The sequence below is a fragment of the Mastomys coucha genome, unplaced genomic scaffold (assembly GCF_008632895.1).
Source record: "Mastomys coucha isolate ucsf_1 unplaced genomic scaffold, UCSF_Mcou_1 pScaffold18, whole genome shotgun sequence".
In the NCBI taxonomy this organism is placed as follows: Eukaryota; Metazoa; Chordata; class Mammalia; order Rodentia; family Muridae; genus Mastomys; species Mastomys coucha.
This window is the reverse complement of record NW_022196900.1, coordinates 88,436,991-88,458,677: the sequence shown is the minus strand read 5'-3', so window position 1 is coordinate 88,458,677 and position 21,687 is coordinate 88,436,991. Positions and strand designations below refer to the sequence as shown.

General features: G+C 47.9%; 1 protein-coding gene and 1 long non-coding RNA gene across 2 annotated transcripts in view; both read left to right on the top strand.

The window, feature by feature from the left end:
- Oprd1 (opioid receptor delta 1) overlaps positions 1–21,687 on the top strand; it is a 34,046-nt gene that overhangs the window by 3,167 nt on the left and 9,192 nt on the right. The gene's annotated exons all lie outside the window — the stretch shown is intronic.
- LOC116096748 lies at positions 12,688–14,886 on the top strand. Its single transcript, XR_004121090.1, has 2 exons — positions 12,688–12,801; positions 14,689–14,886. It is a non-coding gene; the product is annotated as an uncharacterized LOC116096748 (long non-coding RNA).

Sequence of the window (21,687 nt, the reverse complement as noted above, 5' to 3'; positions counted from 1 at the left end):
GGCGTCCGCTGCGTTCTGAGCTTCAGTAGTGCCTGGAGCCAGTCTGAGTATACCGACTTAGTCTTTGCTGTTCAGAAATCCCAAGAAGTTGCAGATAGATGTTGGAGGAGTGCCACAGAGCATAGGGACAAGGGGCGATCGAGAGGAAAGGAGTGAGACCCCGAGGGAAGGCTTGGAGACAGCCCAGGGTGGTCGGGACAGACCGTGTGCAGGGGCTCTGGCTGCTAGTCTGGATGTGGAATTGGAGTCTTGACAGGTTCTTGGCCCCAAGCTCGGGCCAGCCATGCTGGGAAGTCAAGGCGCTTTGAGTGTCAGGAGAGCCATCTGCGAAGAATGATGGTCAAGAGGAAGGGTTTGGTAAAGGGGTGGACCAGGCAGGCAGAGAGCAGGTGTTGCGGAATCAGAAGTTAGTGCCAGGCGGTGGGAGGAGCCCTGGACAGGTAACCGAAATCCCTGCCTCCAGCCCCCGTAAACCCTCTCTGAAACTCCAGCCTACTAGACCTAACAGGAAGGCAGACACTGTCCCCATGACTTTGGATGAAGCAAAACAAGAGGAGTGGAGAGTGAGCTGAGGCCTTGGCCTGCTGGGCTTGCCCAGGATCTGCCATTTCCTAGGTCTTAGGATCATTCCCTGGGGAGTGTGTGAGTCACAGACACAGTGGAGTGAGTGGGAGGAGTCACCAAGGACACCGAGTCTCTCCTGAGCTTCTCCTGGATTCTAGGGAATTCTCCAACCTGCACAGCAATCCTACAGTGGGACCTTCTGTTCTCATTCACAGACTAGGACAATGGGCTCAGAGTCATCAAGTGCCCCTCACGGCAAAGGAGTGACAAGCTCAGCTTTTGTTCTGTGACAAGGTCTCCTGTAGTCAAGGCTGGTCCCCACTTCCTGTGTCATTGAGGATGAATGTAATTTTCCCTCTTCCTGTTTCATCTGCTGCTTAAATAGTAGGGTTACAGACACACGCCACCATGCCCATCTTAGACCATCTTGCCACCATGCCCATCTCAAACCATCTGGTCCTTCTGGGCCCCCAAACCATACCTTAACCACTCCACCTGGGCTAGGCTTGAGATGCACATAGAGAGGAGGCTAGGGCTATGTAAATCTCAAGGCCTCAGTATTTGATATCAGCAGCTGCAAACCTGGACATTAGAGCCATACAGAGGCCATAACACTGCGTCCATCACACAGTGACCATCACATGGTGAACATCATACAGTGACCATTGCAGTGGCCGTCATCAGACAGTGACATTTTCTAAGAGAGTGAGCTTAAACAATACATATATTACCTCTCTGTGCCTCAGTGTTCTGCTCTGTGGGATGGGAGAGTGGTAGACCCTTACAGCGTAAGAATAAAGAACTCATGAGGTGAGAACCAACTCCAGGTGTTCAGTAGCTATGCCGAAGCAGCATGTGTAAAGCTGGCCCTGTCAGGGAGGGGTAAGGCTCCTCTCTCATTCACTCAGTCAACATTTGTTAAGCTGTGGAGGAGCTCTGGCCGGATGCTACAGGGATGCTACGGATGAACTTTATCAGGTCGATATTAGAAGCCTTCTTTTATAATGAAAATAGCGAGATAGTTACTTCAGGACCTAAGGAAACCTTTCATTATTATTCACAATCCTAACTGCAGAGAAAAGCTTAGTCATTTATGTGTATTTCTTTCCCATCTCTGATTCTTCACACACACACACACACACACACACGCACACACACGAACACACACATGCATACACACACACACTTGTCTTTATGAAATTAGGATTGCATAAGGAAATCCGGATCCAGTTATATGGATTTTGTAAGATTGTGTGCATGACGATGATAGCGAGATTTTATTCTATAGCCCACACTGCAAAATTGAAACCTTGTTTCAAAATAACAAAGCCAAAGGGATAAGGAAAAGAGGCTTTTGTTTGTTTGTTTTGTTTTGTTTTGTTTTAAGCTGGTTTGGAGTTAGATGACTCAGGTGTAGACAGCACTTCCTGCTCTTCCAGAGGACCCAGGTTCAAACCCCAGCACAGACAGGTACGGCATCTTAATCTTCTGTGACTCCAGGCCCACACCCTTTTCTGGCTCCTGAGGATACTACATGCCTATGATGCACAGACAAATTAGCTGGCAAAGCACTCATATGCATAAGATAAAAATAAACATTTTTAAAAGCCCGTAGATTTTGATAGCTATATTGTGAGTGTATTCTTCTATTGAGCAACTTGGATTTTTAAAAAATTTGCTATTTTTATTTTTTAGAGATCTATTTATTTTACTTTATAAGTATTTTGCCTTCATGTATGTATGCGCATCGTGTGCATACCTGATGTCCAAGCGGGTCAGAAGAGGGCATCAAATCTCTTGGAAATGGAGTTAATGGATGGTTAATCATGTGGATGCTGGGACTCAAACCTGGGTCCTCAGCAACAGCAACAAGTGTTCTTAACCTGGGAGTCCTTCTTCTAGGCCTCTCATCGTCCTTTTCTTTTAATTTTAGATTAGATTTATTTATTCATTTTCTTATTTTTTTATTTTTATTTTTATTTTTGGTTTTTCGAGACAGAGTTTCTCTGTGTAGCCCTGGCTGTCCTGGAGCTCACTCTGTAGACCAGGGTGGCCTTGAACTCAGAAACCCACCTGCCTCTGCCTCCCAAGTGCTGGGATTTAGATTTATTTATTTAATTTTATGTGGGAGTCTTTTACTTGCATGTTTGTACATGCACCACATGCATGCCTGCTTCTTGCGGAGGCCACAAGAGGGCATCACATCCATGAAACTGGACTTACAGGTGGTTGAGAACCACCCAGTGGGTGCTGGGAATTGAACCTGGAGCCTCTGTAGGAACTATTTTGCTCTTAAATGCTGAGTCATCTCTTCAGTGTAGAGTGGGCTAGTTGGAGTATTCTGTCTGTCAGGTTTCTTTGTATATCCCTGGCTGTCCTGGGACTCACTCTGTAGACCAGCCTAACCTCAGACTTGGAGATCTGACTGCTTCTGCCTCCTGAGTGCTGAGACTGAAGGTGTGTGCCACCCTGGCTGGCTTCTATGACTATTTTGAATATTTGTGGTTGTAGACTCCTCCCATAATTTCTATACAGTCTTTTCCTGCAGTCAAACCTCTTTAAGGGGGCTGGTGAGATGGCTCAGTGGGTTAAGAGCACTGTCTGCTCTTCCAAAGGTCCAGAGTTCAAATCCCAGCAACCACATGGTGGCTCACAACCACCCGTAATGAGATCTGACACCCTCTTCTGGTGCGTCTGAGACAGCTACAGTGTACTTACATATAATAAATAAATCTTTTAAAACAAAAAACAAAACAAAACAAAAAAACCTCTTTAAGAAAGAAATGTTCTGTCCTGTACAGAGCTTCCTGCCGCTGAAGGAAAAAAGGATGAAGCCAACACTAGAAAGCCACCAGGGGAAGTTTGGTGCCAGAGATTCAGATAGATGGAGAACAGATAAGACAGGCGAAGATTCAGGCTGAGATCTCAAGTGCTGTGACCCGAGGACTCATCCCTTGTGCACACACCCCTGCCAGATCTCTAGACTTTGAGAGGCCAGGGAAGGCATGATTTCATTAAATTCAGGATCCTGGGACTTTGAAATCAAATTGGCCACCCAGAATATCCTCACATGCACAGGAAGGAGAGTAATCGCAGGGTAGAACCGAAAGCCTGGCTTAAATTAGCAAGTTACCAACATGCAGGCTGATGCAGCCCCATTTCCAGTTGCGGGCTGCAGGGTGGGGTGGCGTTGTCTGGCTGTGCTCTACTGATTTATAGCTTCCAGCACAGCTGCAGAAATCAGTGGCTTTGTCTCAGGCCTGGAAGGACGTGTGAAGAAGCTCGCCCTCCACAGCTTTCCTAGCCTCTGTGATGAGTGAAGTTCAACTTCAACGTCCAATGAGGTCAGATGAATTCCTAGTCAGGAAATGCCAGCGGCTCAGCATTAAGAACCTTTGTAGTGGGGGCAGCGGGGCGGGGGATGGCTGGAGAGATGGCTCAGAGGTTAAGAACACTGACTGTTCTCCCAGAGGCCCTGAGTTCAAATCCCAGCAACTGCATGGTGGCTCACAACCATCTGTAATGGGATCCGATGCCGTCACCTGGCATGAAGGTGTACATGCAGATAGAACACTCAGACATAAAATAAATAACAACAACAAAAACCCTTGAAATTCTTCTAGAGAATACCAGTTAATTTTCAGCTTCCAACCTGGGAGTTCCCTGTAAGTCCAGTCCAGGGACCTGACACACTCTTCTGGCCTCTCTAGGCACCTATACACATGTGTGAGCACACACAGAGACACAGATACACAGATAATTTTTTAAACATGCATTATTTTTAGTTATGTGTATGGATATTTGCCATGTATGTGTCTGTGCCACATAGTCGGTACTGTCAGTGCTCAGAAGAGCATCAGATTTCCTGAGACTGGAATCACAGATGGTTGTGAGCCACCATGTGGGTGCTGGGAATGAAACCCAGGCCCTCTGGAAGAGCAGTCAGTGCTCTTGACCAGTCCTGTCCCTTTTATATATGTATATATAAAAAAAAATTGAAAAAACCAAAAAAAAAAATCTTAAAAACAACAAAAACCTTGGCTGCACTCATCATGCCTTTGAACCCAGAATTTGGGAGGCAGAGGCAGGCAGAGTTCTGTGACTTCCAGGCCAGCCAGGACTGCAGTGTGTGACCCTGTCCCACAATAGAACCCAAACCAACTGCAGCAAAGGACGCCTGGGTCTCCTCCTCAAGAGTGACACTGTTACCAAGTGCGAAGATTTTTTTTTTTAAGATTAAAAAAAAAAAATTTAGCCAGGCGGTGGTGGCCCATGCCTTTAATCCCAGCACTTGGGAGGCAGAGGCAGGAGGATTTCTGAGTTCGAGGCCAGCCTGGTCTACAGAGTGAGTTCCAGGACAGCCAGGATTACACAGAGAAACCCTGTCTCGAAAAACAAACAAACAAAAAAATTATTTATTTTATGTATATGAGCATACTGTCACTCTCTTCAGACACACCAGAAGAGGGCATCAGATCCTATTGCAAATGGTTGTGAGCCACCATATGGTGGCTAGGAATTGAACTCAGGACCTCTGGAAGAGTAGTCAATGCTCTTAACCACTGAGCCATCTCTCCAGCCCCCAAGTGCAAGGATTTGAAACATGAAGGACTGTGGTCCAACACTTACTTTATTAATTAAAAAAATTAGGAATTACATTTATTTAAAGGTTGGAGAGATGGCTCTGTGTTTAGGAGTGCTTACTGCTCTTGTAGAAGACTCAGCTTCTGTTCCCAGCACCCACATGGAGACTCATGACTTCCTGAATCTTCAGTTCCAAGGGACCTGACTCCCTCTCAGACATCCGTGGGCTGCTGCACACCCATGGTGCACATGAATTCACATAGACAAAACATAGACATACACATAAAAAAATAAACATTTTTAAAAGTATATTTTTTATTACTTATTTTTTGTGTGGGGGGTAGCATGTTAAGGTTTGATCTTTGCTTTGTATTGTAATGCTGAATACTGGCCCCCAAGGCCTGGTTGCATACACAAATTAATGCTATGTGACCTTGCTCCTAAATTTAAAAGCTGTTGGTTGAATAAAGATCCAGACAGCCTATATATAGGTAGGCAGAAGAGAATTAGGTCGAGTTTTGGTTCCTGGGCTGGGGGTCTGCGGGAAGACCATGGGGGAGAGAGAAGAGAGTTAGGTCGAGTTTTGGTTCCTGGGCTGGGGGTCTGCGGGAAGACCATGGGGGAGAGAGAAGACGCTATTGGGGAAGAATCTTGATAACATGGCAACGAGGGCTGGCCAGTCGGAGGTAAGAGCTGCCCAGATGGAACATGGCAAGTTATAACTCGGGATTATTGATTGGGAGTAGGTACTAGTAGCTTAGAGGGTAGATATCTGCCCAGCCTTAGTGCATTAAATGCTTACTATAAATATAAAGGTTGTATGCCTTTTATCTGGGAACTGAATGACCAAAGGCAAGGTTGAAAGTCCAGATTGAGAGTAAATATTTACGACAGCAGTGGCGTGCATTAAAAGAGTGAGGGCCAAGCAAGAGGGGGTGGAGCGAAAGAGGCAGAGCAAGAGGGTGCAGATCGAGAGGGGTGTGCTCTTGGGATGGCGATGTCTCAACAGTTCAGGGAATCAACTGTTCTTCCAGAGAGCCTAGGTTTAATTCCCAGTATCTACATTTGGCTCATAGTTGTTTATAACTCTAATTCCAGGAGATTGGATGCCCTCTTCTGGCTTCCAAGGGCACCAAGCATGCACATGGTGTATAGACATACATGCAGGCCACTCGGTATACGCACCAGGCGGTGGTGGCACACACCTTAATCCCAGCATTCGAGAGGCAGAGGTGGATGGATCTCTGAGTTTCAAGTCAGCCTGATCTACCGAATGAGTTCAAGGGCATGCAGAGAAACCAACCAACCAAACAAACAAACAAACTAAAACCTTACCCATACACAAAATAAAAATAAATGAGTTAATTTTTAAAACAACAACAAAAAGATTTAAAAAGTAAAAGAAATGGGTTCTTTTTAAAGTGTACTTGAGACAGAGTCTCACTTAGGCCAGACTGTCCCCTGACTCCCTGTGTAACAGGATGACTTGACTCCTCCTGCAAAGTGGAAGTCCTGCGATTACAGCTACATCCAACCCCTGCCAGCAGTGCTGGGACTGCCTAGGGCAGTTCTGGGGGCTCCTGACCCTGTCATCCAGACCTACAGAGCCCCAGATTTCCTGGAGCAGTGCCAGCCGCTAGAGAGGCAGCTGAATGGCTTCAGATCCAAGTCTAGCCTCTTGCCTAGCCTGTTTTTTCATCCGTGAACTGGGCGAGGCACGAAATATCTGCATCGGCAGCAGGTGGCACCCTCCCATCAGAGGTTTTTCCTGAGCTTGAGACACACTTCCAGAAATGACCCTCTGGGAGCTGCCATTTTAACGGAGAAGAGATAGACAATAAATTAGTCAGTAGAAGACAGACACGTGGTTAGGGGCGTGGTGCATTTGGAGGAGGGGCTTGTCTACTGCTCCGGGAGGCACTGGGTTCAATTCCTAGTCCCGCACCAGCCATGAGTAGTGGTGTACAATTGAAGTTTCAGCTCTTGGGAGGAGGAGGTTCAGAAATTCGGCGGGGGGTTGGGGGGGGAGGGCTAAAAAAACCTCCACACTTTCGACAGGCAATCAAGAAAACTAAAACAGGCAAAGAAGATGGAGTGGAGGGAATACTGCTCTGTATATGGGAAGTAACAGCTGAACAGAGGCGGGCTTGGGACAAAGAGTGTTTCAGGTAGAAGATGATGCCTGTGTGCCCCGATGAGGCTTGCGCAGCCCTCATCCTGACAAGAAGGGTGGGTGCTATGATACCTGTGGACTGACTGCCTAGCACTTGAGACCCAGGGATAAAGGTTAAGTCAGGAGAGAAACGGCGGCTCCCGGCCAAGCCAGATAACCCTGCAGGACCTGTGGGGGAGCATCTGCTTCCCTTGGTTACAGATCTGCATCCTGCCAGAGTGCCCAAGGTGCCCAGTGTCTGGTGATTTTCCATCACTCCTTGGGGGAGCATGCAGAGCTGTTGGGTGGGCAGGTAGCCATGAAGTGCTCCTTCTGCCTCCTTAGGGCTGGTTACCCCAGGTCACCCAGGGCAGCCCAGCAAAGACTTGGCCAAAACCGTCATTACTAAAGGCAGACCAGCCATGCTATCCTGCTTAGCTCATGGCTTAGGAGATCCAAGGCATACCTTCTCACTTAGTCTTCGTAACCCACCTGGTAAGCAGGAATGATTTTTTTTTTCTTTTTTCAAGACAAAGTAATCAAGGTTAATCTCCTTCATTTAAACGCAGCTGATTATAAAACTCCTTTCAAGCCATACCTGAGTCCGATCGCTGGATACTGTGGTTTAGCTGAGCTGGCATACAAAGGTCTTGAAGGGTAGACAGGGCTGTGTGGCCTCGGGCAGGCTCCCTTTGCCTCTCTGAGTCTTACTCTCCCAGCTGCCTCGTTCTGTGGCAGTGCCCAGGGTTGTTGCTCGATGATTCTTGTCAGGACTAAGTGCAATGACATTATTCAAGTACCTCCTAGTTCCCATCACTTAGAGGAGGGGAGGCTGGGTGACAAAGAGTGATAAAGAACTTTCTAGTCTTCTCAGACTAGACCGCTGCCATGTTGATGCCTGAGAAGAGCTGCATTGCGTTTAGGAACTCTGTCCCCTTTATAAAAGAGGTTCAGAATTTGTAGTTTGTTAGCACTTCAGCATGGTGAATGCCAGGTAAAGATTGCCTTTTGGGGACCTTCTGAAAGGCCTTTCTCAATTGGGACTTGTTCCTAAGATGAGGGAGATATTGCATTTTGGAAAAAAGACTCCTCGTTTACCCATGATTTCCAGGAGGGAAGCCCGCTCCGGTGTGAGCAGATAAGCCCTTGGTGAGATCTCGCCACATGAATGGCAAATCTCCATGCAGTTGGTGATGAACTTTTGGTGGAGGGAATGTTAGTAGCCACGACAGATGCTCACATGTCTACACACCCAGAGCAGGCAGACAACAGTGTGCTCAGCTTTCAGATCATGAAGCTATATATCCTCTCAAGTCTCCAGGTTTTCCTGGAGACATTTCTACTGCCACCTTAGCTACAAAGTCCCCAATATGTCCGTCATTGCCTGCTTCTGGAGACCATGCCTGATATCATGCTAGCCACAGCAATCCTGAGTCCAAAGCCAAGGCTGGGCCTAGGTCAGCTACTGAATTCCAAGTCAGACAGAGATTCAGCCATGGATTTCATCAGCCACCTCAATAAAATGGGAGGACATTGTTTTGTGTTGAATAGACTTGTAGCCAGAAAAAAAAAATACTATTTTTTTTTTTGAGACAACATCTTATTATGTAGCCTTGGTTGCCCTACAACTTGCCATGTAGACCAGGATAGCCTCAAACTCATCTGTTTCAGTCCCTCCTGAGAGCTGGGACTGAAGGCGTACGCCATCACACCTGACTGGCTTCACACTTCTAGGAGTATAGGTGGATGCCAACAGATCCATCTTCGGAGCTCCTCCTGGCTTTATCTAACCTTGTTCACTTCTTAAAGCCCCTTCCCTAACACCATATTTGGTTGTTTCCTCTTACCACCTCACTCACTGTGGAAATTTTGAGATCCCTTCAAATGATAGCAGAGACATAGACAGAAGTCTATGCTTATCAGGTTGAGGAGATGGTTCTGAAACCCCGCAGAAACTTGTAACAACGTGCCTCTGTGACCCCAGTGCTAGGCAGAGGCAGAGACAACAGGCAGGCCCCAGGGGCTCATGGGCCAGCCAGCCTAGCTGAAAGGTGAACTCTAGGCTCCTTGAGAGATGCTGTCTCAAAAAATAAGGTGGACAAGCGATAGAGGAAGATCCTGGAAGCCGACCTCTGACCTCTGCATAAGCATCTTGACACACAGAGAGATGGTCAGTAGCTAGGCTTTATGGTGATAGTCACTGTCTTCTCTCTCTCTCATGGGCTTCTCCCTATTTCTGGCTTCTTCTCCCTATCTCTGGCTCCTCCTCCGTTTCAGGTTTCTCTTAGAGCAGAAATTGTTTCCTCCATCCTTTATCCCATTCCTAGCTCACTCAGGCCCTGACCCTGAGAAGTCATCGCTAAATAGTTCCTAAATCTCTAACGAGCACTTGGATCCATCCGTAAAGTTGCTGGGCTCTACACCCACCAGCCGCCAGATAAAAGGGACAGGAGCTGTGCTAGAATGGCAGGCCACCACCCCTCCAGGGCAACCAGTCTTTTCACTTACTTTAGTAAGTAACCCTCCCTTCTAGGGAGCTTTTCTCTGATGGTTGGCAACCATGACCCCTGTGAATCATCAAAGTAGGGACTGGATACTGTCCCCTCCCCTGCCCTGCCCCCCATCTAACCCTGGGCAGCGAACTTACTAAGCAGTCCTACCACTGAAGCACACCCGAACCTCCGTGTTCTATTTCAAACACTCAGCTACTCATCTCTGTTCCTATGAGTGGGTGTGGGGTGGGGGAGTCTGGCACATATGGTTTGTAGGAGGGTCATGCCCTGTTTCTGGAAACCCAGGTACGGACTTCCACACTGAAGGGCTTTCTCTGACTCTCTCTTCCTCTCCCACCCCAGACACACACATAGACATACACAGATGTATACACACACATACACACACAAACACACACACACACACACATACACACATATACACACAGACACACACAGACACACAGACGGACACACACATAGACATACACAGATGTGTATATACACACACACACACACACAGACACACATATACACACAGACATACACAAACACACAGAAAGACATATACACACTTACAGACACACACACACACACATTCACACACACACATACACACAGATATACACCTAGTATCAGCCTTGGGGTGTCATGCCTCAGGAACCAACCACCTTGTTTTTTGAGATAGGATCTCTCACTGGAACCTGGGGCACAAAGCCTTGGCTTGGGCAGGCTGGGTAGCCAGCCAGCACGTCCCAGCAAGTCTGTCTGACTGTCTTACCTCCTCAGCACCAGCATACCTGGCTTGCTTCTGTGGCTCCTGGGGATTGAACTCTGGTCCCCGTGCTTACACAGAACTCACTTTAACATCCTTAAGCAGGGTCAGGATTGGGGGAGCGGAGAACTCTTTGAGTATGCCCTGGGTTTCCAATGGAAGCTAAGCGTTTGGCCTGGTTTTTGCTAAGCATAGCCTGGCCACGTTCAACTCGGGGAGCCTTTTGCTTCTGAGTCCTAGCCTTAATCTTCCCCTTGATAAACTCTCTGGGCTTCATTATAATTAACCACTTTCCTTCCTCCGGTTCTGCCAAAACTGAGACAGCTAATTAATTTCTGGCCAAGTACCATTCCTCTTAAGTGGTGGGCAGGGACACAGCTTGCAGTCCTCACTGCCTGGTCAGGTTTGTTTTGTTCTTTGGGAGAGCAATCACCCTTTGTCTGCAAATAGAGGGAGCTCCAGCTGGACCCCCAGGTGGCTGGCACTGGCTCTGCTCCCTCTAGGTGTACCCAGCCTCTGGGGTCACTGCTGTGCCACAGCCTCAGAGCCTTCATTTGTAAGACAAACGGGTTGAACTTGACCCCTGGGAGAACCTTAGGGCAGTGGCTAGGAGTTCTTAGAATCTCAGGAATTGGGGACCTAATTTAAGGCCTGCTAGTCAGTTTCATCTCTCCACCCCTCAACCTTCTCCACATGTACTATGGGCATAATGATGCTCTTCTCTCATGTGGTTAGCTGGTTCAGCGGGAGAATGAGTGACCTGTGTCCCCAGCATGTAAGCCCAGCCATTTGTGGCTGGGCCATGGTGCTGCCCACCTTTAATCCCAGCGGAGGCAGGGGGATTTCTGAGTTCAAGGCTAACCCGCTCTACAGAGTGAATTCCAGGACAGCCAGAGCTACACAGAGAAAGCCTGTCTCGAAAAACTAAGGCAAGCCACAACCAAACCAATCTAAACAGAGTCTGCACGTGAGACACGCAGCCAGCTCACTTTCCTTTCAGCGTTAATAGTCTGTATGCATAGGCCTACTGTCACCAGTACTCTGGAGGACTACAAGGTCAAGGGTAACCTGGGCTACAGGGTGAAATCTTGTATCAGGCAGCAACAACATGTCCCTGTGCCTGTAAAAAACAAAAACAAAAACCAAAAAACCCTCACCTCAAAACCAAAGAAGCTTCCAGAATTTTTTCCTTCAGAAGGCTAGAGGCCTAAACTCAAGGTGTGGTTAGGCTCTGAGAAGAATCCTTCCTTTGCTGAGCTGGGGCTCCCGCAGTCCTCACCACCCTTGGCCTCTGTCCTCCTCACAGGGCATGTTCTTTATTTCCTCAGGTTCATCCCTGTGTGTGCATCCTCTCTTTGACTTGTAAGAAGAGAGGTGGGGAGTGGCTGAGCTGGTGAAAGGACTCCCTGCTAAACCTGATGACATTAAGTCCAGTCCTTGGGACCAAAAGATGGGAGGAGAGAATTCATTCCTAAAAGTTGCCTTTGGCCCTCCACATGCACAATGTGGCAGGTACCACCCTCACCCCAAATAAACATTAACAAAAACACCAGGGGGCTGGAGAAAGAGCTCAAGAGTAGAGGCTGAACACAGTCAAGGTCCTGGGTTCAATCCCAAGCTCTCAAACAAACAAACAAAACCTTAAATAGGGATAGAACTTGGACAGGAGATGTAGCTCAGTGCTTTTCTGCTGGTATACCCAAGGCCCTAGTCTCAATTTCAGTGTTGGGGGGGGGGGCGGGTGGCACTTAGGGCTCACCCTAATCTAGTATGGCTATTATTCCCCCATAAGGAAATGGCATTGCCAGGTCATTCAGGTTGACATGGAATCCTGGGCCCGGTATTCAATTCAACCTATACATGGAGGCTTACTTTTCTCCACCTTAATGTTAGGGAAGCGTGGCAGTGATTTCACAGGTTGAGCAAATGAGATGCTCTATGTCAATGTCATGGTCTAGCCTGGTGGAATGTATCAGGTACACATCAGCATCACAGCACAGTGGAGGTGGCAATGGTTGTCACAGACTACCGTCCATGGAACTACCCTGGGTTGCTCAGTGAACTACCCTGGGTTGCTCAGTGACCAGACCCGGGAGCCCATGGAAACTGACCAGGTAGACACCTGAGAGCCTGGAGCTCTGCTGGAGGTCCTGGTGTTCTGGACAAGACCTTGGATTTCCACCAAGCCTTAGCTTCCTGGTTCAGAGAAGAAGAAAGCTTGAAGCCTCCCAGAGGTCAGGAGACGGATTGCTTGGTCTTGGGCAGCTAGCTTCTCCAGGCCTCACTTCCATCATCTGTAGAAAGGGAAGCAGGTGTAGTCTGACCTCCCTGAGATCAGAACCTCCTCATCTGAAGGTCAGACACGGGACTCTGTGTTCTGAAATCCCAAGTTCAGAGTCAAGGTGCCCACAGAGCTGTATGCCTCTCCCCCAACCCCATCCATTGGGAGGAGGGCGTCTTTCCTTGCCTTTTCTTTGGGAAAAGGTTCCTGGAATCTCAGAGCCAGAAGGAATTGTTCAAAGTAGGGAGTACCAGTGTTCCAGACAATTTCTGTCCAGGGACAGGGGCTTCTAGTTCCCAGGGGCTCCAGGCTTATGCCTACATCTCCCCTCAAGTGTCCTCCCATGAGACGCAGGGGGGAGGAGGCCATGAGAAGTAGTGATGAGAGAGACATAGGCGGGCTGGAGAGATGGCTCAGCCGTTAAAGGCTAGGCTCACAACCAAATATATAAGAGAGAGACGTAGGCACAAGCTGAGGAATGCCTGGAGCCTCCACAAGGACATGTGGAGTTTGGTCCCAGCCTTATAATTCAGGTACTCACACCTCAGAGTCTTTCGCTTCGTCTGCAAATGCCTTTTCCCCAAGAACCTCACATTCACAAGGAGACATTCCTGCAATGAATCTAACTATGGGGGAGGGGTGCCCACCTCAGCCCCCAGCCTGTATCATGGAGGAACAGAGGAACAGGAAACAAGGAATTTCTGGACTTTTAAGTCTAAATTTAGGCTGAGATCCCATGATTCCATAAGTAGAGCCAGGCAGAGTATTGGCAGGTGGGGGGAGAGGTTGTTTGCTTGTTTTCCTTCTTCCGTAGTACTGGGGAGGGGCACTCAAGCTGGGGGAGGGGGCTGCCTTTGAGACACACAGTGGCGAGGTCATAAGAGAGAACTAACTCGAATGTTCTGTGAGGTGTCCTGACAGTGGGAGGAAGCGTGTCCCCCATCCCCACCCCCCGCCAACCCAGACTGCCTTCCGGGACAGAACTCGTCTGGAGTATCTGTTATTTCCCCTTTGAACATTCCTCTGGCTCTGAGGCTCCAGAAATTTTATCCCAAGGAACTCATCAGTTAGCTGTGTGCCCACAGAGGTTTGATCACAGTATTATTTATGACAGCAGGAGAGTGGAAAGGGCCTTCACATCCTTCAGTTGACTTTATTTGGGACTCATAGGTGAGAGTTTATCCCAGTCTAGTCTGTCCGTCTGCCTTCATCTATTGAGAAAGGACCTTTTGCATCTAATAAGCCTCAAATTCCCTTTGTATCTGAGGATGACTCTCAACTCCTGCCTCCTGAGTGCTGGGACTACAGGCCTGTGCCACCACACCTGGCTTATTCAGTCTCAGAGCTTGAACCCAAGACTCTGGCATGCCAGGCAAACGCTCCCAGCCTACGCCTTTCTGAGACAGGGTCTCACTATGCAGCCTCACTCTGGCCTTGAACTCATGATCTTCTTGCTTCAGCTTCAGGTGTTGGGGTTACAAGCCTGTACTGCCAGGCATGACCCACTGTCTGTTTTTCGTATGGCCCTTGAGCTAAAATTTTTTTTTTTTATGTCTTTACACAAAGGGGAGCTAGAGAGATGGCTCAGCAGTTAAGAGCACTGGCTTCTCTTCCAGAGGACCCAGGTTCTATTTCTAATACATGCCTCACAAATGTCTGTAACTCCACTTCTGGGGATGTGATGGGCTTCTCTTGAACTCTTCAAGTATTAGGCACACAAGTGGTACACAGATATACATATAGGCAAAAGCACTTATACTCTTTTAAAAAAAATAGAATAATGTAGGATCCTCAATAGTGACTATTATTTATCTAATATTTATTCTCTAACCCTGTGCAGAAAGAACTTGATGACCTCTGGACTGTAAAGCAACCATCAAAAACTATATTAATTTGTATACGAGTACAGAAGAATGGCCACAGCCTTTTGCTAAGAGGTTATAACAGTCTTTGAGCATGCGCCCTTGGAGTGCCATGGGATGTGGCATTTGCATGTTGGTACAATACCTGCAATGATGATCTGCGGTGCTGATACTGATTTTGGTTTTTTGGTTTTTCGAGACAGGGTTTCTCTGCATAGCTCTGGCTGTCCTGGAACTCACTCTGTGGACCAGGCTGGCCTCGAACTCAGAAATCCACCTGCCTCTGCCTCCCAAGTGCTGGGACTAAAGGCGTGCGCCACCACTGCCGGACCTTGATACTGTGTTTGACTATTCTCCAGTAAATAGCTGTTACATTTCAGAGTTGAGAAGGTATTTAGGAGGAATACTAATTGTAACTACTTCAGTGATCCACAGTGGATTTGGTTGGAGACCAAAGATATTTTTTGTGTACGCGCTGAAGCCACCATGTTAAATTTGCATCCTGAGGTCCCACAAGGTCGACTGGGCTGTCTGCTGCTGCTACTGCTGTTGATTTTAGGTCTCACGCCCTTGTTTTGGAGAAAAACAACATCATTATCACTTCCATTTAGTTAAAATCAAATTAGCTCCCTTGGATAAATGAGTGAAGATTTCTCTCACCACCTGCAGGGCTGATTCACTTCAGACTCAGGGCAAAGAGGATCAGGCCCAGGCATCCTTCCAGGGACCTGGCCAAGAGGAGGGACGAGGGAGGAATGATAAAGAGCAGATGCCCTGATTTGAGCCCTTTATACCATCCATTGGTACCCATCAATGAATACCATGTGCCCCCTCTACCTGTTCTTATTCAGACTGGGGGGAGTGGGAGAGAAAAGATTATAGTCCCTTCCTGATGTGGAAGACAGACATCTTCATATACATCCATTCCACAGATGCATCCTGGATACCTACCTGCTCTGTGTTTGGGTCTGCTGTCGGTGCCAGGCTTTTAGGAGAGTGAGACAGATGTCATCCTTGCTCTGGGGATCTTGCAACGAGCGTGTGAGGGACACACACAGTCCCCCAGCATGCGCAGTGGGGGCGCTAAAGCCTGAAGCCGGAAGAAATGCTGGCTTTCAGGGTAGAGCACTCAGATCTCACTCTGCTTCTCCCTGACTGCGATCTCCACAAGTTCATTACCACACTTGATAAATTGAGGTCTATAATTGCTATCTACCCCATGGTGTGCTGTGGAGATTAAATGATGTAAATGGCTATTCTGTGTGCCTGCACACAGTAAATGTCCAATAGATGTTTATTATCCGTGGAAACAAACTGAAGCAGAGGCACGCTGGCTGTCCAGAAAGCCTAGACAGAGGTGAGCGTTTTTTGTTGAGCGAGCCTTCTCCACCTTGCCCCCTGGGCCTGTCTCTATGACTGTGATGTTATTAATAAGTCTGGTCATACCCAAATCGTGAGCAGGTTGTCTCCCTATCACCCAGAGGGATTTGGGACATGTAAAAACCAGCTGAATGTTGTGGCCTCCTGTCTGGACCCATCACCAGGGCAGGGAGAGCCCAGGTAACAGACTGAACAACAGGGGACAATGATGGAGCAATGGGACAGCGGCTCTGAGCTCTGGGAGCTATATAGATCTGAGTCTGAATTCTCTCACTGTCTCCTTTCCAGATCAGTAGAAAGAGACTTTTCCTTTCTTTGCTTTTTTCCTTCTGCCCCCTTTGGACAGGGTTTTACTCTGTAGCCAAGGCTGGCCTTGAACTCTGGGCCATCCTCCTGCTTCAGTCATCCAAGTGCTGGAATTACAGGCATGTACTGCCAACCTGGTAGAATGGTACCAACCCAAAGCTGTGGTGTGGATGAGCAGAGACAATGCTTTTGGCATAGTGCCTGGCTCACGGAAGACAAGATACTGCAAGAATTATATTCATTTATTTGTTTATTTTGAGACAAGGTCTTGTTAATGTGGCCTTGGCTCACCTGGAACTTGCTTTGTAGATTAGACTGCTCTCAAATTCACTGAGACTAACTGCTTCTCTCTCTGAAATGCTAGGATCAAATGCTAGGTAGTACCATGGCCCAGTCACTCCAAGAACATTGCTTCAAGAAAGTGCCAGGCGGTGGTGGCACATGCTTTTAATTCCAGCACTTGGGAGGCAGAGGCAGGCAGATCTCTGTAAGTTCAAGGCCAGCCTGGTCTACATAGTAAGCACCAGGACAGCCAGGGCTATGCACAGAGAAACCCTTCCTCAAAAACAAACAAACAAACAACAAAAAACACAGACAAACAAGACAGCAGATAAACAATTAAATAGACTAGTTCCAAGAATACCTTGTACAAAAGATGGAAAGTTTCGACCATCTCTGGGCTCCCAGGATCAGGTACTCTGAATTTGCCTGGGGAGCAAATCCTTTAGATTCAGTGTCTGTGTGGGCGTATTTGAGCTGAGGAAACCCCATTCCTAGAGCCCAGGAAGCTCTTATGGATTCACCATGGTTCTGGTTATGCAGCTGAATGTATTCCCTTACAGAGCACACTCAATCTCTATCCAAGGAAGAAAACTGAATAGAAGTGGTACCCATCCTCTGGAACCAGGGCTGGTCTAATAGAAGACCTAGTGAGTTTTGGGCTCAGAAGAGAAGTTTCTAGAGGTCTCTCCCCTCTGCTTGTCGTACGAAATTTTGCTTGTCAGGATCCTGGCTACAGAGCTGGGGAAGGGGCTTCAGGGACCCTTTCAGTTTCATTTGAGTGTTTGTTATGCTCCTTTCTGTGTTGGTTGACCCTGAGTCAAAGGGCCTCCAGGGAAAAGCCCTGATATCTTACAGTTTGGAGGTATAATCACGAGCCTGTGCAGGGTGTGTAGGTGGGGGTGGGGCTGAAGGTCTTGCTATTACCTGAGATGACAGTCATCCTCTTGTCTCATCAGCCCCACCCCTCGCTCTGTTCAGCTCTGTTCAGCATGTTACATTCTCTCAGTCAATTCAAACTTTCTAAAATGTGTGGTGGCCTCTTCTAGAGAAGAAAAACCCGAAGCATAGCGGTAAAGCGACTTTTCCTTATCCCGTGGCTAGAAAGCATATCAAGAAGACAGTCTGGTAGTCTAGCGCCAGCACGTGGTGGCCACTTTGGCACACCACCCCCTCTTGTTCTGTATTATAATCTGAAGTCTGTCTATTTATCTACCTGGGTTTAAAAAAAAAAAAAAAAAAGATTTATTTTCATTTCTGTGCAGGTGTATATATGCTACATGAGTGCAGTACTGAAGGAGGCCAGAAGAGGGCGCCAGATCCCCTAGAGCTGGAGTTACAGGCAGCTGCGAGGCTTGGGAGCTGGACTTGGGTCTGAACCAGCTCCCCAGCCTTTTCCATGTGGTTTCAAGGACTCTGAGTCAGGAATAGAAGAGTTTAAAAAAAATAATAAAACAAGTAAAGGAAAGATAGAAGAAGAAGCTGAGTGGTGGCAGTGCATACCTTTAATCTCAGCATTCGGGAGGCAGAGGCAGGTGGATCTCTGTGAGTTCCAAGCCAGTCTGGTCTACAGAGTGAGTTCCAGGGCAGTTGGGGCTACACCTTAAAAAACAAAACAAAATTAAAAATTATTTTTTTTCCTTTGAGACAGGGTCTCCTGTAGCCCAGGTTGACCTCCTCCTCACTATACAGCAGAGGATGACCCTGAACTCCTGATCTTTCTGCCTCTCCCTCCAAAGTATAAGAATTACAGTCACATGCTTCCTTGTCCAGCTCTAGAAATAGATATTTACGTGTTCATAGTGTGAAAGTCCCTTATAGCAACCCCCCGCCCCCCCCACTAGTTGTCAAGATCCTCACGTGGCTCTCACATACACAGCTGTCAGCTCGTTTTCAGGCTTTAACTTAAAGACTGGACTTTAGTCATATCTCATGTCTTTAGTCGAAGGGATTCTCCAGGATAGAGACAGCAGCCAAAGCGGACAGACAGCGAAGAGCAGAAGAAAATATAAAACAAACATGACTAGTGTCCTCAGAGTTAGGAGCGGACACCGGAACCATGAAATAAGAAGCTGGAGCTTTTAGAGAAGGATGTGTGGGAGAAAAAAGCCTAGGGAAAACAAATCACAACTGTCGAAATAAGTTTTAAGAAGTAAGCAAAAGCCGAGCAGTGGTGGCGTATACCTTTAATCCCAGCACTTGGGAGGCAGAGGCAGGCGGATTTCTGAGTTCGAGGACAGCTTGGTCTACAGAGTGAGTTCCAGGACAGCCAGGGCTACACAGAGAAACCGTGTCTTGAAAAACCAAAAAATAAAAAATAAATAAATAAATAAAAGATAAACAGAATGGCCTAACGGTAATGGAATGGTGGTTCTCTGCGAGGTTATATCAAAAAGACACTATAAGGAAATCAGAGGCCTGGGGTGGGCAGCTGGCTGAACGGGTAGCAGTGTTAGCTGCCTACGCTGGAGGACTGGAGTTTGGATCTTGGGCATTCAGGTAAAAGCAGGGTGCTGGGGTTGGAAAGATGGCTCAGTGGTTAAGAGCACTGACTGCTCTTCCAGACGTCCTGAGTTCAATTCCCAGCAACCACATGGTGGCTAATGGGATCCGATGTCCTCTTCTTGTGTGTCTGAAGACACTACATAAAATAAATTAAGAAAAAAAAGCAGAGTGCTGAGGCAAGTACACTTAGGGAGGACGGAGGTGGGGGCAGCAGGTCCAGGGGCTCTGCACAGCTTGTCAACCTGAAGCAGCAAGCTTCAGGTTCAATGAGAGACCCCGTCTCAAGACCAAACCAAACCAAAATCCCCAAAGATGGAGAATGATGGGGAAGGACACCCGAGGTCACCTGTGGTCTCCACACAGACATGTATATGTGAGTACACCTTGCACTAAAAATATATAAGAAATAAAAGATGTCAGAAGCTGTCCAGGAAGCCTGTTCTATACAGAAGGATCGAGTTGGCAAACTGCAAATAATAAAGTCACTCCAAAACGCAGTGTCACCCCTGTTACCAGATGGCTAAGTATAAAGGGAACATTTTAGGGTGAGGGGGACAGCTTGCATCAGGAACCAGAATAGATTCTGGTACCCCCAAGTGCTGCCAGACAGGTGATGAGGGGACCATGTCTTCAAAGTTCTGATGGGAAATTATTTCCACCCATGATCATATTTACCATCAAAGGAGTCAGAAGTTAGAATAAAGGCATTTTCAGAGAAGGGGATAAAAACTTTGCTCCAAGAAGCCTTTTTCTCAGGAAGTGGATCCAAGATACATCCTCTGCTATACCCAGGTGTAAACCCAGACGCAGGGAGACTCTGAAGCCAGGACCCAGGAGAGCTGTGCAGCTGGCCGAGACAGTATCCAGCCTCAGAGGCAGAGAAGGAGGGCTCTAGAAGGAGATCTCTAGAAAAACAGAGGAACACATAAATAATATGGCTAAATAGAAAAGCATGTTAAAGGTCTGATGGCATTTAGCAATATGTACACAGAAATAAGCAAATGAAAAGGGAGAGGGGGTATTGGAGACCAGGAGTGGAGACACATATACCTATAATCCCAGAACTCAGGAAATGGGGACAGGAGGATCAGGGGTTCAAGGCCATCCTCAGTTACTTCGAGTTCCACCCCAGCCTAGACCAAAATGTGCTTTCAAAAATTCAAATCAACCAACCAAAGAGCATGCAGGGGCTGGACCTAGTCCCCCCCCCACACACACACACATTTGTACAGCTTGGTCTTCACGTTGGTTTCCTAACCATTGGAGTGGAGGCTATCTCTGACTCTGTCTTTGGATCTTCTTCCCCTACCTAGATTGCCTGGTTGGGCCTCAGTGGGAGAAGAGCTGCTTAGTCCTGCTGGGACTAGATGTCCCAGGGTGGAGTGATAACCAAGGGGGGGGCGTGTTTCCCCTTCTCCTCAAAGAAAGGGAGGGGTAATGGGGGTAGGAATTTGCAAGGGTGGGACAGAGAGGAGAGGAGGGAGGGAGCTGTGATTAGGATGTAAATTGAATAAAAAAAAATAAATTATGGAAAGGAAAAAAGTCCATGAGAGCTCATGAGCCCTGGAATAAGATATCACTGTGATACATGTCAAAGGGGACCACTGGTTTCTGGGGAGGGGGTGAGAACAAGATGGTCACAAAGTCCTGTAACTTTGGGAGCATTCAGGGACCAGAATCCTGGGAGAACGTGAGTTCCCTCAGTGAGGACACAAGGCAGTGGCGTGTGCTAGAGACCCAGAAGCAGCCTGAGAGAAGGTGATTGGAGAAGGCCTCTTGGAAGAGATGATGTCTGAATAGAGGCTTGGTTAAGTGATGTGGCAAGCCATGACAAATCTGGGGATTGAGGGTGGCAGTAAGTCCAGAAGTCCTGAGGAGGGCTGGGCTTCACCTGTTTAAGGAATGGCAGAAAGGCCAGGCATGGAAGGACATTAGTCAGTGTGGGTTTGCAAAGCCTGGGTCCCAGAGGTGGTCGGAGCCAACTTAGGGAACACCGAGGGTGCCTTGGAGAGGTCTTGGGGGTCCAGAGCAGAATGGGTGTGTGGTTTGTCTTGCAGCTGGAGCGCAGGGGACCTGAGGAGGCCATCAGGGAAGGGCGTGGCCGTGAAGGGCAAGAGAGCCCCTCAGCCCAACAGGGACCCGCCCCAGAAGCCTCAGCTTCACTCCGCAGAGGCCCAGCTCCCTCTTGGGATGGAAGGAGCTGTCACAAATCAAAATAGCAGGCAAAGAACAGCCTGGAATTGCTCTGTGTCAGAGCAGAGAAATTAGAGGAGTCAGCTGTGGGCTCGAGACCGCCTCCCACACAGCTGCAATCCACACCCCGCTGAAGACGCACTTCCTGGGGCTCGAAATTCTGGCTCCAAGTGAAACTTTTGCTCCTAGTTATTTTGGGAGGGAGTGGACAGATGCTGGTCTCGAAGGACAATGAGGGAGTCTTCTTCCTCCTCCTCCTCCTCTCCTTCCTCCTCCTCTCCTTCCTCCTCCTCTCCTTCCTCCTCCTCCTCCTC